Source organism: Schistocerca gregaria, chromosome 3 (assembly GCF_023897955.1).
Source record: "Schistocerca gregaria isolate iqSchGreg1 chromosome 3, iqSchGreg1.2, whole genome shotgun sequence".
NCBI classification, from domain to species: domain Eukaryota; kingdom Metazoa; phylum Arthropoda; class Insecta; order Orthoptera; family Acrididae; genus Schistocerca; species Schistocerca gregaria.
In genome coordinates, this window is record NC_064922.1 from 60,817,588 (window position 1) to 60,837,836 (window position 20,249).

The window sequence follows — 20,249 nt, forward strand, 5'->3', positions numbered from 1 at the left end:
AAGCATTTGCCAAAGCGGTACAGCATAAGGTGGGACGAGGCAGTCTGAATTACATTTTATAGATGTATTTCTCACATATCTCAGAGCCTCTCGCGATATTCGTCGTCGTCGTCGTCGTCGTCGCCGCCGCCGCCGCTTCTGCAGAAGTAGCAAATGGCAATCGTAGCAAATGCGGCGAGGGTCGCCCTGCCTTCGATTCCGAATGCACAAAGTGTGTGGTCCTGTTTCTCAGTCTATATTTGCTCGGTCACGTCAGAGGTTGAATGTAACGAATGGGTGGGAAAGAGCAAGGGGCAGCGGCTGTGTAGAACGAAAACGCAAATCCTCAGGGGTGTGAGCGTTTCGAGATGAGTCGTATACATGTAAATGTTGGTCGTCAGTGACCGTGTGGCCTAATGGATAAGGCGTCGGACTTCGGATCTGATGATTACAGGTTCGAATGCTGTCACGCTTGTGTTTTTCCAGTTCTGAAAAAGAAACATAACGTTTTAATGTAGCAATTGAGCAGTACGAAACCGTCTGAATGTTGCTGTTGACCATTTTTTGCTTGGAGATGCTCTTGAGCTTGAAACACACACAGCAAGACCGGTGTTAACTAGCGAAATGGTCGGCAGAGTGCCGACACCGCGAGTTTTGACTGGCACTTGCACATCTAAAACGACGTTGGAAAGTAACTCGTTCGGCTTTTGAGTCACATAAAGTATGTGTGTTAATTTTGACGCCACTAGCTCTGCTTGTTGTCATGCAATTTCTTTGCCTCTCAGAAATGATTATGACATAAAAGTGAAGTACGTGACGAGTGTGACGTTAGGAAAACATTAGGCAGCATGGAGAGATGCTGTATGGGACCACCCAACCCAAACGAGTACTGTGTGACGTGCTACCCGGCAAGTATTCACCGAGGTAGCCGGCTATCTCAGTCGGTAGAGCGTCAGGCACTTTATCCCACCGTCGTGGGTTCGAGCCAGACGCTGGGCGAAACGGAATTTTGTTCCGCTGCAGGTGTGAATTACCGTTTTTTTGATTAACGAGATTTAATGGAAATAGCAACTTTAAACTTTGCCTACGTCTCTGTCAGTCGCAAGGAAACTGTATTTGAAGGTGAAGGTGATTTTGTAGACATGTGTAAAAGACATGTTCTGAAATGCAAGTGTTGTGGTTTGGAGAGCACATCGGTTACGTGTCAGATGTGTAGCCAAGCAGTAATTTGTCGCCATAGCTGCAAATATTAGCCGATAATATGAATTGTTGTCAGCTAAAGTCTGATGATGCAGACGACCGTAAGGACGAAGTACCCAAGAGTACCGCTAGGCAGCGCCTCTTTAGCTCAGTGGTAGAGCACTGGTCTAATAAACCAGGGGTTGTAAGTTCCATCCTCACAGGAGAAAGATGAATTTTGGAAATCAGTTGCGCGTCGTGGCCGTATAGCAAACAGTACCTGTGATGACGAACAATTAGCGACAGGCGTTTTTTTAAGATTTACTCTCAGATGTGATTAAGGCGAATGGCGCAGATATAGCATTTGCCAAAGCGGTACAGCATAAGGTGGGACGAGGCAGTCTGAATTACATTTTATAGATGTATTTCTCACATATCTCAGAGTCTCTCGCGATCTTCGTCGTCGTCGTCGTCGTCGTCGTCGTCGTCGTCGTCGCCGCCGCCGCCGCTTCTGCAGAAGTAGCAAATGGCCATCGTAGCAAATGCGGCGAGGGACGCCCTGCCTTCGATTCCGAATGCACAAATTGTGTGGTCTTGTTTCTCAGTCTATATTTGGTCGGTCTCGTCAGAGGTTGAATGTAACGAATGGGTGGGAAAGAGCAAGGGGCAGCGGCTGTGTAGAACGAAAACACAAATCCTCAGGGGTGTGAGCGTTTCGAGATGAGTCGTATACATGTAAATGTTGATCGTCAGTGACCGTGTGGTCTAAAGGATAAGGCGTCGGACTTCGTATCTGAAGATTACAGGTTCGAATGCTGTCACGCTTGTGTTTTTCCAGTTCTGAAAAAGAAACATACCGTTTTAATGTAGCAATTGAGCAGTACGAAACCGTCTGAATGTTGCTGTTGACCATTTTTTGCTTGGAGATGCTCTTGAGCTTGAAACACACACAGCAAGACCGGTGTTAACTAACGAAATGGTCGGCAGAGTGCCGACACCGCGAGTTTTGACTGGCACTTGCACATCTAAAACAACGTCGGAAAGTAACTCGTTCGGCTTTTGAGTCACATAAAGTATGTGTGTTAATTTTGACGCCACTAGCTCTGCTTGTTGTCATGCAATTTCTTTGCCTCTCAGAAATGATTATGACATAAAAGTGAAGTACGTGACGAGTGTGACGTTAGGAAAACATTAGGCAGCATGGAGAGATGCTGTATGGGACCACCCAACCCAAACGAGTACTGTGTGGCGTGCTACCCGGCAAGTATTCACCGAGGTAGCCGGCTATCTCAGTCGGTAGAGCGTCAGGCACTTTATCCCACCGTCGTGGGTTCGAGCCAGACGCTGGGCGAAACGGAATTTTGTTCCGCTGCAGGTGTAAATTACCGTTTTTCTGATTAACGAGATTTAATGGAAATAGCAACTTTAAACTTTGCCTACGTCTCTGTCAGTCGCAAGGAAACTGTATTTGAAGGTGAAGGTGATTTTGTAGACATGTGTGAAAGACATGTTCTGAAATGCAAGTGTTGTGGTTTGGAGAGCACATCGGTTACGTGTCAGATGTGTAGCCAAGCAGTAATTTGTCGCCATAGCTGCAAATATTAGCCGGTAATATGAAGTGTTGTCAGCTAAAGTCTGATGGTGCAGACGACCGTAAGGACGAAGTACCCAAGAGTACCGCTAGGCCGCGCCTCTTTAGCTCAGTGGTAGAGCACTGGTCTAATAAACCAGGGGTTGTAAGTTCCATCCTCACAGGAGAAACATGAATTTTGGAAATCAGTTGCGCGTCGTGGCCGTATAGCAAACAGTACCTGTGATGACGAACAATTAGCGACAGGCGTTTTTTTAAGATTTACTCTCAGATGTGATTAAGGCGAATGGCGCAGATAAAGCATTTGCCAAAGCGGTACAGCATAAGGTGGGACGAGGCAGTCTGAATTACATTTTATAGATGTATTTCTCACATATCTCAGAGTCTCTCGCGATCTTCGTCGTCGTCGTCGTCGTCGTCGTCGTCGTCGCCGCCGCCGCTTCTGCAGAAGTAGCAAATGGCAATCGTAGCAAATGCGGCGAGGGACGCCCTGCCTTCGATTCCGAATGCACAAAGTGTGTGGTCTTGTTTCTCAGTCTATATTTGGTCGGTCACGTCAGAGGTTGAATGTAACGAATGGGTGGGAAAGAGCAAGGGGCAGCGGCTGTGTAGAACGAAAACACAAATCCTCAGGGGTGTGAGCGTTTCGAGATGAGTCGTATACATGTAAATGTTGGTCGTCAGTGACCGTGTGGCCTAATGGATAAGGCGTCGGACTTCGGATCTGATGATTACAGGTTCGAATGCTGTCACGCTTGTGTTTTTCCAGTTCTGAAAAAGAAACATAACGTTTTAATGTAGCAATTGAGCAGTACGAAACCGTCTGAATGTTGCTGTTGACCATTTTTTGCTTGGAGATGCTCTTGAGCTTGAAACACACACAACAAGACCGGTGTTAACTATCGAAATGGTCGGCAGAGTGCCGACACAGCGAGTTTTGACTATCACTTGCACATCTAAAACAACGTCGGAAAGTAACTCGTTCGGCTTTTGAGTTACATAAAGTATGTGTGTTAATTTTGACGCCACTAGCTCTGCATGTTGTCATGCAATTTCTTTACCTCTCAGAAATGATTATGACATAAAAGTGAAGTACGTGACGAGTGTGACGTTAGGAAAACATTAGGCATCATGGGGAGATTCTGTATGGGACCACCCAACCCAAACGAGTACTGTGTGACGTGCTACCCGGCAGGTTTTCACCGAGGTAGCCGGCTAGCTCAGTCGGTAGAGCGTCAGACTCTTAATCCCAGGGTCGTGGGTTCGAGCCAGACGCTGGGCGGAACGGAATTTTGTTCCGCTGCAAGTGTAAATTACCGTTTTTCTGATTAACGAGATTTAATGGAAATAGCAACTTTAAACTTTGCCTACGTCTCTGTCAGTCGCAAGGAAGCTGTATTTGAAGGTGAAGGTGATTTTGTAGACATGTGTGAAAGACATGTTCTGAAATGCAAGTGTTGTTGTTTGGAGAGCACATCGGTTACGTGTCAGATGTGTAGCCAAGCAGTAATTTGTCGCCATAGCTGCAAATATTAGCCGGTAATATGAAGTGTTGTCAGCTAAAGTCTGATGATGCAGACGACCGTAAGGACGAAGTACCCAAGAGTACCACAAGGCCGCGCCTCTTTAGCTCAGTGGTAGAGCACTGGTCTAATAAACCAGGGGTTGTAAGTTCCATCCCCACAGGAGAAAGATGAATTTTGGAAATCAGTTGCGCGTCGTGGCCGTATAGCAAACAGTACCTGTGATGACGAACAATTAGCGACAGGCGTTTTTTTAAGAATCACTCTCAGATGCGATTAAGGCGAATGGCGCAGATAAAGCATTTGCCAAAGCGGTACAGCATAATGTGGGACGAGGCAGTCTGAATTACATTTTATAGATGTATTTCTCACATATCTCAGAGCCTCTCGCGATATTCGTCGTCGTCGTCGTCGTCGCCGCCGCCGCCGCTTCTGCAGAAGTAGCAAATGGCAATCGTAGCAAATGCGGCGAGGGTCGCCCTGCCTTCGATTCCGAATGCACAAAGTGTGTGGTCCTGTTTCTCAGTCTATATTTGGTCGGTCACGTCAGAGGTTGAATGTAACGAATGGGTGGGAAAGAGCAAGGGGCAGCGGCTGTGTAGAACGAAAACGCAAATCCTCAGGGGTGTGAGCGTTTCGAGATGAGTCGTATACATGTAAATGTTGGTCGTCAGTGACCGTGTGGCCTAATGGATAAGGCGTCGGACTTCGGATCTGATGATTACAGGTTCGAATGCTGTCACGCTTGTGTTTTTCCAGTTCTGAAAAAGAAACATAACGTTTTAATGTAGCAATTGAGCAGTACGAAACCGTCTGAATGTTGCTGTTGACCATTTTTTGCTTGGAGATGCTCTTGAGCTTGAAACACACACAACAAGACCGGTGTTAACTATCGAAATGGTCGGCCGAGTGCCGACACAGCGAGTTTTGACTATCACTTGCACATCTAAAACAACGTCGGAAAGTAACTCGTTCGGCTTTTGAGTCACATAAAGTATGTGTGTTAATTTTGACGCCACTAGCTCTGCATGTTGTCATGCAATTTCTTTACCTCTCAGAAATGATTATGACATAAAAGTGAAGTACGTGACGAGTGTGACGTTAGGAAAACATTAGGCATCATGGGGAGATTCTGTATGGAACCACCCAACCCAAACGAGTACTGTTTGACGTGCTACCCGGTAGGTATTCACCGAGGTAGCCGGCTAGCTCAGTCGGTAGAGCGTCAGACTCTTAATCACAGGGTCGTGGGTTCGAGCCAGACGCTGGGCGGAACGGAATTTTGTTCCGCTGCAAGTGTAAATTACCGTTTTTCTGATTAACGAGATTTAATAGAAATAGCAACTTTAAACTTTGCCTACGTCTCTGTCAGTCGCAAGGAAGCTGTATTTGAAGGTGAAGGTGATTTTGTAGACATGTGTGAAAGACATGTTCTGAAATGCAAGTGTTGTTGTTTGGAGAGCACATCGGTTACGTGTCAGATGTGTAGCCAAGCAGTAATTTGTCGCCATAGCTGCAAATATTAGCCGGTAATATGAAGTGTTGTCAGCTAAAGTCTGATGATGCAGACGACCGTAAGGACGAAGTACCCAAGAGTACCACAAGGCCGCGCCTCTTTAGCTCAGTGGTAGAGCACTGGTCTAATAAACCAGGGGTTGTAAGTTCCATCCTCACAGGAGAAAGATGAATTTTGGAAATCAGTTGCGCGTCGTGGCCGTATAGCAAACAGTACCTGTGATGACGAACAATTAGCGACAGGCGTTTTTTTAAGAATCACTCTCAGATGCGATTAAGGCGAATGGCGCAGATAAAGCATTTGCCAAAGCGGTACAGCATAAGGTGGGACGAGGCAGTCTGAATTACATTTTATAGATGTATTTCTCACATATCTCAGAGCCTCTCGCGATATTCGTCGTCGTCGTCGTCGTCGCCGCCGCCGCCGCTTCTGCAGAAGTAGCAAATGGCAATCGTAGCAAATGCGGCGAGGGTCGCCCTGCCTTCGATTCCGAATGCACAAAGTGTGTGGTCCTGTTTCTCAGTCTATATTTGGTCGGTCACGTCAGAGGTTGAATGTAACGAATGGGTGGGAAAGAGCAAGGGGCAGCGGCTGTGTAGAACGAAAACGCAAATCCTCAGGGGTGTGAGCGTTTCGAGATGAGTCGTATACATGTAAATGTTGGTCGTCAGTGACCGTGTGGCCTAATGGATAAGGCGTCGGACTTCGGATCTGATGATTACAGGTTCGAATGCTGTCACGCTTGTGTTTTTCCAGTTCTGAAAAAGAAACATAACGTTTTAATGTAGCAATTGAGCAGTACGAAACCGTCTGAATGTTGCTGTTGACCATTTTTTGCTTGGAGATGCTCTTGAGCTTGAAACACACACAACAAGACCGGTGTTAACTATCGAAATGGTCGGCCGAGTGCCGACACAGCGAGTTTTGACTATCACTTGCACATCTAAAACAACGTCGGAAAGTAACTCGTTCGGCTTTTGAGTCACATAAAGTATGTGTGTTAATTTTGACGCCACTAGCTCTGCATGTTGTCATGCAATTTCTTTACCTCTCAGAAATGATTATGACATAAAAGTGAAGTACGTGACGAGTGTGACGTTAGGAAAACATTAGGCATCATGGGGAGATTCTGTATGGAACCACCCAACCCAAACGAGTACTGTGTGACGTGCTACCCGGTAGGTATTCACCGAGGTAGCCGGCTAGCTCAGTCGGTAGAGCGTCAGACTCTTAATCCCAGGGTCGTGGGTTCGAGCCAGACGCTGGGCGGAACGGAATTTTGTTCCGCTGCAAGTGTAAATTACCGTTTTTCTGATTAACGAGATTTAATGGAAATAGCAACTTTAAACTTTGCCTACGTCTCTGTCAGTCGCAAGGAAGCTGTATTTGAAGGTGAAGGTGATTTTGTAGACATGTGTGAAAGACATGTTCTGAAATGCAAGTGTTGTTGTTTGGAGAGCACATCGGTTACGTGTCAGATGTGTAGCCAAGCAGTAATTTGTCGCCATAGCTGCAAATATTAGCCGGTAATATGAAGTGTTGTCAGCTAAAGTCTGATGATGCAGACGACCGTAAGGACGAAGTACCCAAGAGTACCGCTAGGCCGCGCCTCTTTAGCTCAGTGGTAGAGCACTGGTCTAATAAACCAGGGGTCGTAAGTTCCATCCTAACAGGAGAAAGATGAATTTTGGAAATCAGTTGCGCGTCATGGCCGTATAGCGAACAGTACCTGTGATGACGAACAATTAGCGACAGGCGTTTTTTTAAGAATCACTCTCAGATGCGATTAAGGCGAATGGCGCAGATAAAGCATTTGCCAAAGCGGTACAGCATAAGGTGGGACGAGGCAGTCTGAATTACATTTTATAGATGTATTTCTCACATATCTCAGAGTCTCTCGCGATCTTCGTCGTCGTCGTCGTCGTCGTCGCCGCCGCCGCTTCTGCAGAAGTAGCAAATGGAAATCGTAGCAAATGCGGCGAGGGACGCCCTGCCTTCGATTCCGAATGCACAAAGTGTGTGGTCTTGTTTCTCAGTCTATATTTGGTCGGTCACGTCAGAGGTTGAATGTAACGAATGGGTGGGAAAGAGCAAGGGGCCGCGGCTGTGTAGAACGAAAACACAAATCCTCAGGGGTGTGAGCGTTTCGAGATGAGTCGTATACATGTAAATGTTGGTCGTCAGTGACCGTGTGGCCTAATGGATAAGGCGTCGGACTTCGGATCTGATGATTACAGGTTCGAATGCTGTCACGCTTGTGTTTTTCCAGTTCTGAAAAAGAAACATAACGTTTTAATGTAGCAATTGAGCAGTACGAAACCGTCTGAATGTTGCTGTTGACCATTTTTTGCTTGGAGATGCTCTTGAGCTTGAAACACACACAACAAGACCGGTGTTAACTATCGAAATGGTCGGCAGAGTGCCGACACAGCGAGTTTTGACTATCACTTGCACATCTAAAACAACGTCGGAAAGTAACTCGTTCGGCTTTTGAGTTACATAAAGTATGTGTGTTAATTTTGACGCCACTAGCTCTGCATGTTGTCATGCAATTTCTTTACCTCTCAGAAATGATTATGACATAAAAGTGAAGTACGTGACGAGTGTGACGTTAGGAAAACATTAGGCATCATGGGGAGATTCTGTATGGGACCACCCAACCCAAACGAGTACTGTGTGACGTGCTACCCGGCAGGTTTTCACCGAGGTAGCCGGCTAGCTCAGTCGGTAGAGCGTCAGACTCTTAATCCCAGGGTCGTGGGTTCGAGCCAGACGCTGGGCGGAACGGAATTTTGTTCCGCTGCAAGTGTAAATTACCGTTTTTCTGATTAACGAGATTTAATGGAAATAGCAACTTTAAACTTTGCCTACGTCTCTGTCAGTCGCAAGGAAGCTGTATTTGAAGGTGAAGGTGATTTTGTAGACATGTGTGAAAGACATGTTCTGAAATGCAAGTGTTGTTGTTTGGAGAGCACATCGGTTACGTGTCAGATGTGTAGCCAAGCAGTAATTTGTCGCCATAGCTGCAAATATTAGCCGGTAATATGAAGTGTTGTCAGCTAAAGTCTGATGATGCAGACGACCGTAAGGACGAAGTACCCAAGAGTACCACAAGGCCGCGCCTCTTTAGCTCAGTGGTAGAGCACTGGTCTAATAAACCAGGGGTTGTAAGTTCCATCCTCACAGGAGAAAGATGAATTTTGGAAATCAGTTGCGCGTCGTGGCCGTATAGCAAACAGTACCTGTGATGACGAACAATTAGCGACAGGCGTTTTTTTAAGAATCACTCTCAGATGCGATTAAGGCGAATGGCGCAGATAAAGCATTTGCCAAAGCGGTACAGCATAAGGTGGGACGAGGCAGTCTGAATTACATTTTATAGATGTATTTCTCACATATCTCAGAGCCTCTCGCGATATTCGTCGTCGTCGTCGTCGTCGCCGCCGCCGCCGCTTCTGCAGAAGTAGCAAATGGCAATCGTAGCAAATGCGGCGAGGGTCGCCCTGCCTTCGATTCCGAATGCACAAAGTGTGTGGTCCTGTTTCTCAGTCTATATTTGCTCGGTCTCGTCAGAGGTTGAATGTAACGAATGGGTGGGAAAGAGCAAGGGGCAGCGGCTGTGTAGAACGAAAACGCAAATCCTCAGGGGTGTGAGCGTTTCGAGATGAGTCGTATACATGTATATGTTGGTCGTCAGTGACCGTGTGGCCTAATGGATAAGGCGTCGGACTTCGGATCTGATGATTACAGGTTCGAATGCTGTCACGCTTGTGTTTTTCCAGTTCTGAAAAAGAAACATAACGTTTTAATGTAGCAATTGAGCAGTACGAAACCGTCTGAATGTTGCTGTTGACCATTTTTTGCTTGGAGATGCTCTTGAGCTTGAAACACACACAACAAGACCGGTGTTAACTATCGAAATGGTCGGCCGAGTGCCGACACAGCGAGTTTTGACTATCACTTGCACATCTAAAACAACGTCGGAAAGTAACTCGTTCGGCTTTTGAGTCACATAAAGTATGTGTGTTAATTTTGACGCCACTAGCTCTGCATGTTGTCATGCAATTTCTTTACCTCTCAGAAATGATTATGACATAAAAGTGAAGTACGTGACGAGTGTGACGTTAGGAAAACATTAGGCATCATGGGGAGATTCTGTATGGAACCACCCAACCCAAACGAGTACTGTGTGACGTGCTACCCGGTAGGTATTCACCGAGGTAGCCGGCTAGCTCAGTCGGTAGAGCGTCAGACTCTTAATCCCAGGGTCGTGGGTTCGAGCCAGACGCTGGGCGGAACGGAATTTAGTTCCGCTGCAAGTGTAAATTACCGTTTTTCTGATTAACGAGATTTAATGGAAATAGCAACTTTAAACTTTGCCTACGTCTCTGTCAGTCGCAAGAAGCTGTATTTGAAGGTGAAGGTGATTTTGTAGACATGTGTGAAAGACATGTTCTGAAATGCAAGTGTTGTTGTTTGGAGAGCACATCGGTTACGTGTCAGATGTGTAGCCAAGCAGTAATTTGTCGCCATAGCTTCAAATATTAGCCGGTAATATGAAGTGTTGTCAGCTAAAGTCTGATGATGCAGACGACCGTAAGGACGAAGTACCCAAGAGTACCGCTAGGCCGCGCCTCTTTAGCTCAGTGGTAGAGCACTGGTCTAATAAACCAGGGGTCGTAAGTTCCATCCTCACAGGAGAAAGATGAATTTTGGAAATCAGTTGCGCGTCATGGCCGTATAGCGAACAGTACCTGTGATGACGAACAATTAGCGACAGGCGTTTTTTTAAGAATCACTCTCAGATGCGATTAAGGCGAATGGCGCAGATAAAGCATTTGCCAAAGCGGTACAGCATAAGGTGGGACGAGGCAGTCTGAATTACATTTTATAGATGTATTTCTCACATATCTCAGAGCCTCTCGCGATATTCGTCGTCGTCGTCGTCGTCGACGTCGTCGTCGTCGTCGTCGCCGCCGCCGCCGCTTCTGCAGAAGTAGCAAATGGCAATCGTAGCAAATGCGGCGAGGGACGCCCTGCCTTCGATTCCGAATGCACAAAGTGTGTGGTCTTGTTTCTCAGTCTATATTTGGTCGGTCTCGTCAGAGGTTGAATGTAACGAATGGGTGGGAAAGAGCAAGGGGCAGCTGCTGTGTAGAACGAAAACACAAATCCTCAGGGGTGTGAGCGTTTCGAGATGAGTCGTATACATGTAAATGTTGGTCGTCAGTGACCGTGTGGCCTAATGGATAAGGCGTCGGATTTCGGATCTGAAGATTACAGGTTCGAATGCTGTCACGCTTGTGTTTTTCCAGTTCTGAAAAAGAAACATAACGTTTTAATGTAGCAATTGAGCAGTACGAAACCGTCTGAATGTTGCTGTTGACCATTTTTTGCTTGGAGATGCTCTTGAGCTTGAAACACACACAACAAGACCGGTGTTAACTATCGAAATGGTCGGCAGAGTGCCGACACAGCGAGTTTTGACTATCACTTGCACATCTAAAACAACGTCGGAAAGTAACTCGTTCGGCTTTTGAGTCACATAAAGTATGTGTGTTAATTTTGACGCCACTAGCTCTGCATGTTGTCATGCAATTTCTTTATCTCTCAGAAAGGATTATGACATAAAAGTGAAGTACGTGACGAGTGTGACGTTAGGAAAACATTAGGCATCATGGAGAGATTCTGTATGGGACCACCCAACCCAAACGAGTACTGTGTGACGTGCTACCCGGCAGGTATTCACCGAGGCAGCCGGCTAGCTCAGTCGGTAGAGCGTCAGACTCTTAATCCCAGGGTCGTAGGTTCGAGCCAGACGCTGGGCGGAACGGAATTTTGTTCCGCTGCAGGTGTAAATTACCGTTTTTCTGATTAACGAGATTTAATGGAAATAGCAACTTTAAACTTTGCCTACGTCTCTGTCAGTCGCAAGGAAGCTGTATTTGAAGGTGAAGGTGATTTTGTAGACATGTGTGAAAGACATGTTCTGAAATGCAAGTGTTGTTGTTTGGAGAGCACATCGGTTACGTGTCAGATGTGTAGCCAAGCAGTAATTTGTCGCCATAGCTGCAAATATTAGCCGGTAATATGAAGTGTTGTCAGCTAAAGTCTGATGATGCAGACGACCGTAAGGACGAAGTACCCAAGAGTACCGCTAGGCCGCGCCTCTTTAGCTCAGTGGTAGAGCACTGGTCTAATAAACCAGGGGTCGTAAGTTTCATCCTCACAGGAGAAAGATGAATTTTGGAAATCAGTTGCGCGTCGTGGCCGTATAGCAAACAGTACCTGTGATGACGAACAATTAGCGACAGGCGTTTTTTTAAGAATCACTCTCAGATGCGATTAAGGCGAATGGCGCAGATAAAGCATTTGCCAAAGCGGTACAGCATAAGGTGGGACGAGGCAGTCTGAATTACATTTTATAGATGTATTTCTCACATATCTCAGAGCCTCTCGCGATATTCGTCGTCATCGTCGTCGTCGTCGTCGTCGTCGCCGCCGCCGCTTCTGCAGAAGTAGCAAATGGCAATCGTAGCAAATGCGGCGAGGGACGCCCTGCCTTCGATTCCGAATGCACAAAGTGTGTGGTCTTGTTTCTCAGTCTATATTTGGTCTGTCACGTCAGAGGTTGAATGTAACGAATGGGTGGGAAAGAGCAAGGGGCAGCGGCTGTGTAGAACGAAAACGCAAATCCTCATGGGTGTGAGCGTTTCGAGATGAGTCGTATACATGTAAATGTTGGTCGTCAGTGACCGTGTGGCCTAATGGATAAGGCGTCGGACTTCGGATCTGATGATTACAGGTTCGAATGCTGTCACGCTTGTGTTTTTCCAGTTCTGAAAAAGAAACATAACGTTTTAATGTAGCAATTGAGCAGTACGAAACCGTCTGAATGTTGCTGTTGACCATTTTTTGCTTGGAGATGCTCTTGAGCTTGAAACACACACAACAAGACCGGTGTTAACTAGCGAAATGGTCGGCAGAGTGCCGACACAGCGAGTTTTGACTATCACTTGCACATCTAAAACAACGTCGGAAAGTAACTCGTTCGGCTTTTGAGTCACATAAAGTATGTGTGTTAATTTTGACGCCACTAGCTCTGCATGTTGTCATGCAATTTCTTTACCTCTCAGAAATGATTATGACATAAAAGTGAAGTACGTGACGAGTGTGACGTTAGGAAAACATTAGGCATCATGGAGAGATTCTGTATGGGACCACCCAACCCAAACGAGTACTGTGTGACGTGCTAACCGGCAGGTATTCACCGAGGTAGCCGGCTAGCTCAGTCGGTAGAGCGTCAGACTCTTAATCCCAGGGTCGTGGGTTCGAGCCAGACGCTGGGCGGAACGGAATTTTGTTCCGCTGCAGGTGTAAATTACCGTTTTTCTGATTAACGAGATTTAATGGAAATAGCAACTTTAAACTTTGCCTACGTCTCTGTCAGTCGCAAGGAAGCTGTATTTGAAGGTGAAGGTGATTTTGTAGACATGTGTGAAAGACATGTTCTGAAATGCAAGTGTTGTTGTTTGGAGAGCACATCGGTTACGTGTCAGATGTGTAGCCAAGCAGTAATTTGTCGCCATAGCTGCAAATATTAGCCGGTAATATGAAGTGTTGTCAGCTAAAGTCTGATGATGCAGACGACCGTAAGGACGAAGTACCCAAGAGTACCGCTAGGCCGCGCCTCTTTAGCTCAGTGGTAGAGCACTGGTCTAATAAACCAGGGGTTGTAAGTTCCATCCTCACAGGAGAAAGATGAATTTTGGAAATCAGTTGCGCGTCGTGGCCGTATAGCAAACAGTACCTGTGATGACGAACAATTAACGACAGGCGTTTTTTTAAGAATCACTCTCAGATGCGATTAAGGCGAATGGCGCAGATAAAGCATTTGCCAAAGCGGTAGAGCATAAGGTGGGACGAGGCAGTCTGAATTACATTTTATAGATGTATTTCTCACATATCTCAGAGCCTCTCGCGATATTCGTCGTCGTCGTCGTCGTCGCCGCCGCCGCTTCTGCAGAAGTAGCAAATGGCAATCGTAGCAAATGCGGCGAGGGACGCCCTGCCTTCGATTCCGAATGCACAAAGTGTGTGGTCTTGTTTCTCAGTCTATATTTGGTCTGTCACGTCAGAGGTTGAATGTAACGAATGGGTGGGAAAGAGCAAGGGGCAGCGGCTGTGTAGAACGAAAACGCAAATCCTCATGGGTGTGAGCGTTTCGAGATGAGTCGTATACATGTAAATGTTGGTCGTCAGTGACCGTGTGGCCTAATGGATAAGGCGTCGGACTTCGGATCTGATGATTACAGGTTCGAATGCTGTCACGCTTGTGTTTTTCCAGTTCTGAAAAAGAAACATAACGTTTTAATGTAGCAATTGAGCAGTACGAAACCGTCTGAATGTTGCTGTTGACCATTTTTTGCTTGGAGATGCTCTTGAGCTTGAAACACACACAACAAGACCGGTGTTAACTAGCGAAATGGTCGGCAGAGTGCCGACACAGCGAGTTTTGACTATCACTTGCACATCTAAAACAACGTCGGAAAGTAACTCGTTCGGCTTTTGAGTCACATAAAGTATGTGTGTTAATTTTGACGCCACCAGCTCTGCATGTTGTCATGCAATTTCTTTACATCTCAGAAATGATTATGACATAAAAGTGAAGTACGTGACGAGTGTGACGTTAGGAAAACATTAGGCATCATGGAGAGATTCTGTATGGGACCACCCAACCCAAACGAGTACTGTGTGACGTGCTACCCGGCAGGTATTCACCGAGGTAGCCGGCTAGCTCAGTCGGTAGAGCGTCAGACTCTTAATCCCAGGGTCGTGGGTTCGAGCCAGACGCTGGGCGGAACGGAATTTTGTTCCGCTGCAAGTGTAAATTACCGTTTTTCTGATTAACGAGATTTAATGGAAATAGCAACTTTAAACTTTGCCTACGTCTCTGTCAGTCGCAAGGAAGCTGTATTTGAAGGTGAAGGTGATTTTGTAGACATGTGTGAAAGACATGTTCTGAAATGCAAGTGTTGTTGTTTGGACAGCACATCGGTTACGTGTCAGATGTGTAGCCAAGCAGTAATTTGTCGCCATAGCTGCAAATATTAGCCGGTAATATGAAGTGTTGTCAGCTAAAGTCTGATGATGCAGACGACCGTAAGGACGAAGTACCCAAGAGTACCGCTGGGCCGCGCCTCTTTAGCTCAGTGGTAGAGCACTGGTCTAATAAACCAAGGGTCGTAAGTTCCATCCTAACAGGAGAAAGATGAATTTTGGAAATCAGTTGCGCGTCGTGGCCGTATAGCAAACAGTACCTGTGATGACGAACAATTAGCGACAGGCGTTTTTTTAAGAATCACTCTCAGATGCGATTAAGGCGAATGGCGCAGATAAAGCATTTGCCAAAGCGGTACAGCATAAGGTGGGACGAGGCAGTCTGAACTACATTTTATAGATGTATTTCTCACATATCTCAGAGCCTCTCGCGATATTCGTCGTCGTCGTCGTCGTCGCCGCCGCCGCTTCTGCAGAAGTAGCAAATGGCAATCGTAGCAAATGCGGCGAGGGACGCCCTGCCTTCGATTCCGAATGCACAAAGTGTGTGGTCTTGTTTCTCAGTCTATATTTGGTCTGTCACGTCAGAGGTTGAATGTAACGAATGGGTGGGAAAGAGCAAGGGGCAGCGGTTGTGTAGAACAAAAACGCAAATCCTCAGGGGTGTGAGCGTTTCGAGATGAGTCGTATACATGTAAATGTTGGTCGTCAGTGACCGTGTGGCCTAATGGATAAGGCGTAGTACTTCGGATCTGAAGATTACAGGTTCGAATGCTGTCACGCTTGTGTTTTTCCAGTTCTGAAAAAGAAACATAACGTTTTAATGTAGCAATTGAGCAGTACGAAACCGTCTGAATGTTGCTGTTGACCATTTTTTGCTTGGAGATGCTCTTGAGCTTGAAACACACACAACAAGACCGGTGTTAACTAGCGAAATGGTCGGCAGAGTGCCGACACAGCGAGTTTTGACTATCACTTGCACATCTAAAACAACGTCGGAAAGTAACTCGTTCGGCTTTTGAGTCACATAAAGTATGTGTGTTAATTTTGACGCCACTAGCTGTGCATGTTGTCATGCAATTTCTTTACCTCTCAGAAATGATTATGACATAAAAGTGAAGTACGTGACGAGTGTGACGTTAGGAAAACATTAGGCATCATGGAGAGATTCTGTATGGGACCACCCAACCCAAACGAGTACTGTGTGACGTGCTACCCGGCAAGTATTCACCGAGGTATCCTGCTAGCTCAGTCGGTAGAGCGTCAGACTCTTAATCCCAGGGTCGTGGGTTCGAGCCAGACGCTGGGCGGAACGGAATTTTGTTCCGCTGCAGGTGTAAATTACCGTTTTTCTGATTAACGAGATTTAATGGAAATAGCAACTTTAAACTTTGCCTACGTCTCTGTCAGTCGCAAGGAAGCTGTATTTGAAGGTGAAGGTGATTTTGTAGACATGTGTGAAAGACATGTTCTGAAATGCAAGTGTTGTTGTTTGGAGAGCACATCGGTTACGTGTCAGATGTGTAGCCAAGCAGTAATTTGTCGCCATAGCTGCAAATATTAGCCGGTAATATGAAGTGTTGTCAGCTAAAGTCTGATGATGCAGACGACCGTAAGGACGAAGTACCCAAGAGTACCGCTGGGCCGCGCCTCTTTAGCTCAGTGGTAGAGCACTGGTCTAAAAACCAGGGGTCGTAAGTTCCATCCTCACAGGAGAAAGATGAATTTTGGAAATCAGTTGCGCGTCGTGGCCGTATAGCAAACAGTACCTGTGATGACGAACAATTAGCGACAGGCGTTTTTTTAAGAATCACTCTCAGATGCGATTAAGGCGAATGGCGCAGATAAAGCATTTGCCAAAGCGGTACAGCATAAGGTGGGACGAGGCAGTCTGAATTACATTTTATAGATGTATTTCTCACATATCTCAGAGCCTCTCGCGATATTCGTCGTCGTCGTCGTCGTCGTCGCCGCCGCCGCTTCTGCAGAAGTAGCAAATGGCAATCGTAGCAAATGCGGCGAGGGACGCCCTGCCTTCGATTCCGAATGCACAAAGTGTGTGGTCTTGTTTCTCAGTCTATATTTGGTCTGTCACGTCAGAGGTTGAATGTAACGAATGGGTGGGAAAGAGCAAGGGGCAGCGGTTGTGTAGAACAAAAACGCAAATCCTCAGGGGTGTGAGCGTTTCGAGATGAGTCGTATACATGTAAATGTTGGTCGTCAGTGACCGTGTGGCCTAATGGATAAGGCGTAGGACTTCGGATCTGAAGATTACAGGTTCGAATGCTGTCACGCTTGTGTTTTTCCAGTTCTGAAAAAGAAACATAACGTTTTAATGTAGCAATTGAGCAGTACGAAACCGTCTGAATGTTGCTGTTGACCATTTTTTGCTTGGAGATGCTCTTGAGCTTGAAACACACACAACAAGACCGGTGTTAACTATCGAAATGGTCGGCAGAGTGCCGACACAGCGAGTTTTGACTATCACGTGCACATCTAAAACAACGTCGGAAAGTAACTCGTTCGGCTTTTGAGTCACATAAAGTATGTGTGTTAATTTTGACGCCACTAGCTCTGCATGTTGTCATGCAATTTCTTTACCTCTCAGAAAGGATTATGACATAAAAGTGAAGTACGTGACGAGTGTGACGTTAGGAAAACATTAGGCATCATGGAGAGATTCTGTATGGGACCACCCAACCCAAACGAGTACTGTGTGACGTGCTACCCGGCAAGTATTCACCGAGGTAGCCGGCTAGCTCAGTCGGTAGAGCGTCAGACTCTTAATCCCAGGGTCGTGGGTTAGAGCCAGACGCTGGGCGGAACGGAATTTTGTTCCGCTGCAGGTGTAAATTACCGTTTTTCTGATTAACGAGATTTAATGGAAATAGCAACTTTAAACTTTGCCTACGTCTCTGTGAGACGCAAGGAAGCTGTATTTGAAGGTGAAGGTGATTTTGTAGACATGTGTGAAAGACATGTTCTGAAATGCAAGTGTTGTTGTTTGGAGAGCACATCGGTTACGTGTCAGATGTGTAGCCAAGCAGTAATTTGTCGCCATAGCTGCAAATATTAGCCGGTAATATGAAGTGTTGTCAGCTAAAGTCTGATGATGCAGACGACCGTAAGGACGAAGTACCCAAGAGTACCGCTAGGCCGCGCCTCTTTAGCTCAGTGGTAGAGCACTGGTCTAATAAACCAGGGGTCGTAAGTTCCATCCTCACAGGAGAAAGATGAATTTTGGAAATCAGTTGCGCGTCGTGGCCGTATAGCAAACAGTACCTGTGATGACGAACAATTAGCGACAGGCGTTTTTTTAAGAATCACTCTCAGATGCGATTAAGGCGAATGGCGCAGATAAAGCATTTGCCAAAGCGGTACAGCATAAGGTGGGACGAGGCAGTCTGAATTACATTTTATAGATGTATTTCTCACATATCTCAGAGCCTCTTGCGATATTCGTCGTCGTCGTCGTCGTCGTCGTCGTCGCCGCCGCCGCTTCTGCAGAAGTAGCAAATGGCAATCGTAGCAAATGCGGCGAGGGACGCCCTGCCTTCGATTCCGAATGCACAAAGAGTGTGGTCTTGTTTCTCAGTCTATATTTGGTCTGTCACGTCAGAGGTTGAATGTAACGAATGGGTGGGAAAGAGCAAGGGGCAGCGGCTGTGTAGAACAAAAACGCAAATCCTCAGGGGTGTGAGCGTTTCGAGATGAGTCGTATACATGTAAATGTTGGTCGTCAGTGACCGTGTGGCCTAATGGATAAGGCGTAGGACTTCGGATCTGAAGATTACAGGTTCGAATGCTGTCACGCTTGTGTTTTTCAGTTCTGAAAAAGAAACATAACGTTTTAATGTAGCAATTGAGCAGTACGAAACCGTCTGCATGTTGCTGTTGACCATTTTTTGCTTGGAGATGCTCTTGAGCTTGAAACACACACAACAAGACCGGTGGTCGAAATGGTCGGCAGAGTGCCGACACAGCGAGTTTTGACTATCACGTGCACATCTAAAACAAAACAAAAACATCTAAAACAACGTCGGAAAGTAACTCGTTCGGCTTTTGAGTCACATAAAGTATGTGTGTTAATTTTGACGTCACTAGCTGTGCATGTTGTCATGCAATTTCTTTACCTCTCAGAAAGGATTATGACATAAAAGTGAAGTACGTGACGAGTGTGACGTTAGGAAAACATTAGGCATCATGGAGAGATTCTGTATGGGACCACCCAACCCAAACGAGTACTGTGTGACGTGCTACCCGGCAGGTATTCACCGAGGTAGCCGGCTAGCTCAGTCGGGCCGCGCCTCTTTAGCTCAGTGGTAGAGCACTGGTCTAATAAACCAGGGGTTGTAAGTTCCATCCTCACAGGAGAAAGATGAATTCCAGTCGCCTTTCGGCACGCTAGCGGCACGGACGTCTTGTTTACGTCCTCGCCGCGCAGCTCGCTCGCGGAGTTGTTTACGTGATTCTGCCGTCTTAGCGCGCTATATTTCATTCGACAGAGAATGGCTTATGCCCACCGAAAATCGACACTGAAGATTAGCTTTGCACCTGAATATGCCCGACCAAAAGCACTGGAAATCGAACAGTTTATCAGAGATGAAGTCAAGATTGACTGCAACGATCTTGTTGGCATCCACCTTTCTATAGTGAGCAGTGTGGTATACGTGAAATTGGTCAACGAAGACATATGTGAAAAAATTCTAGATGCAACTCGAAGTGGTCTTAAGTTCCGTCACTCTGATGGACACATCGGTGACGTAACTGTGGAACATGCGGGACTTGGACTGCGCACGATACGTGTTTTTGAACTCCCTTTCGAGGTGCCTTCAGAGGTAGTGGTATCTGCATTCCATCCATATGGAAAAGTGATTAGCCACACAGCTGAGAAGTGGGTTCAGTTCACTACATACCCGGTTCTCAATGGAGTACGGCAGATCCGCATAGAACTAACCAAACATGTGCCGTCCTACTTATATATTGGTGGCTGCCGTGCAATTATTATTTATGATGGACAGCCGAAGACATGCTCGGGATGTGGCAAAGAAGGACACCTCCGTTCCAGCTGTCTGCAGCGCAGAATCACACAGTTACCGCCTGCGGACCTGCCGGCCACGACCGCTCCGACGTCGCTACCGCTGACGTTTGTCGAAGCTCTCCATAGCGACCCCCGACCGCGAACACCACTGGCTCCTACTACTGGTACATCGTCGTCTCCGGTACTGCCTCAGGCTGTTGCGGACGGACCAACGCCCTTGCCTCCTCCTCCCGACGTGTGCAGTGGTGAGCAATCTCAAGGACAGAGGATGGCCCTTGACTCCATGATTGTGCCTACCGATGCTTTTGTGTCTGAACATCCGGATCCCCAGGCGTCTTCGGACACTGAAGATCACGTGCG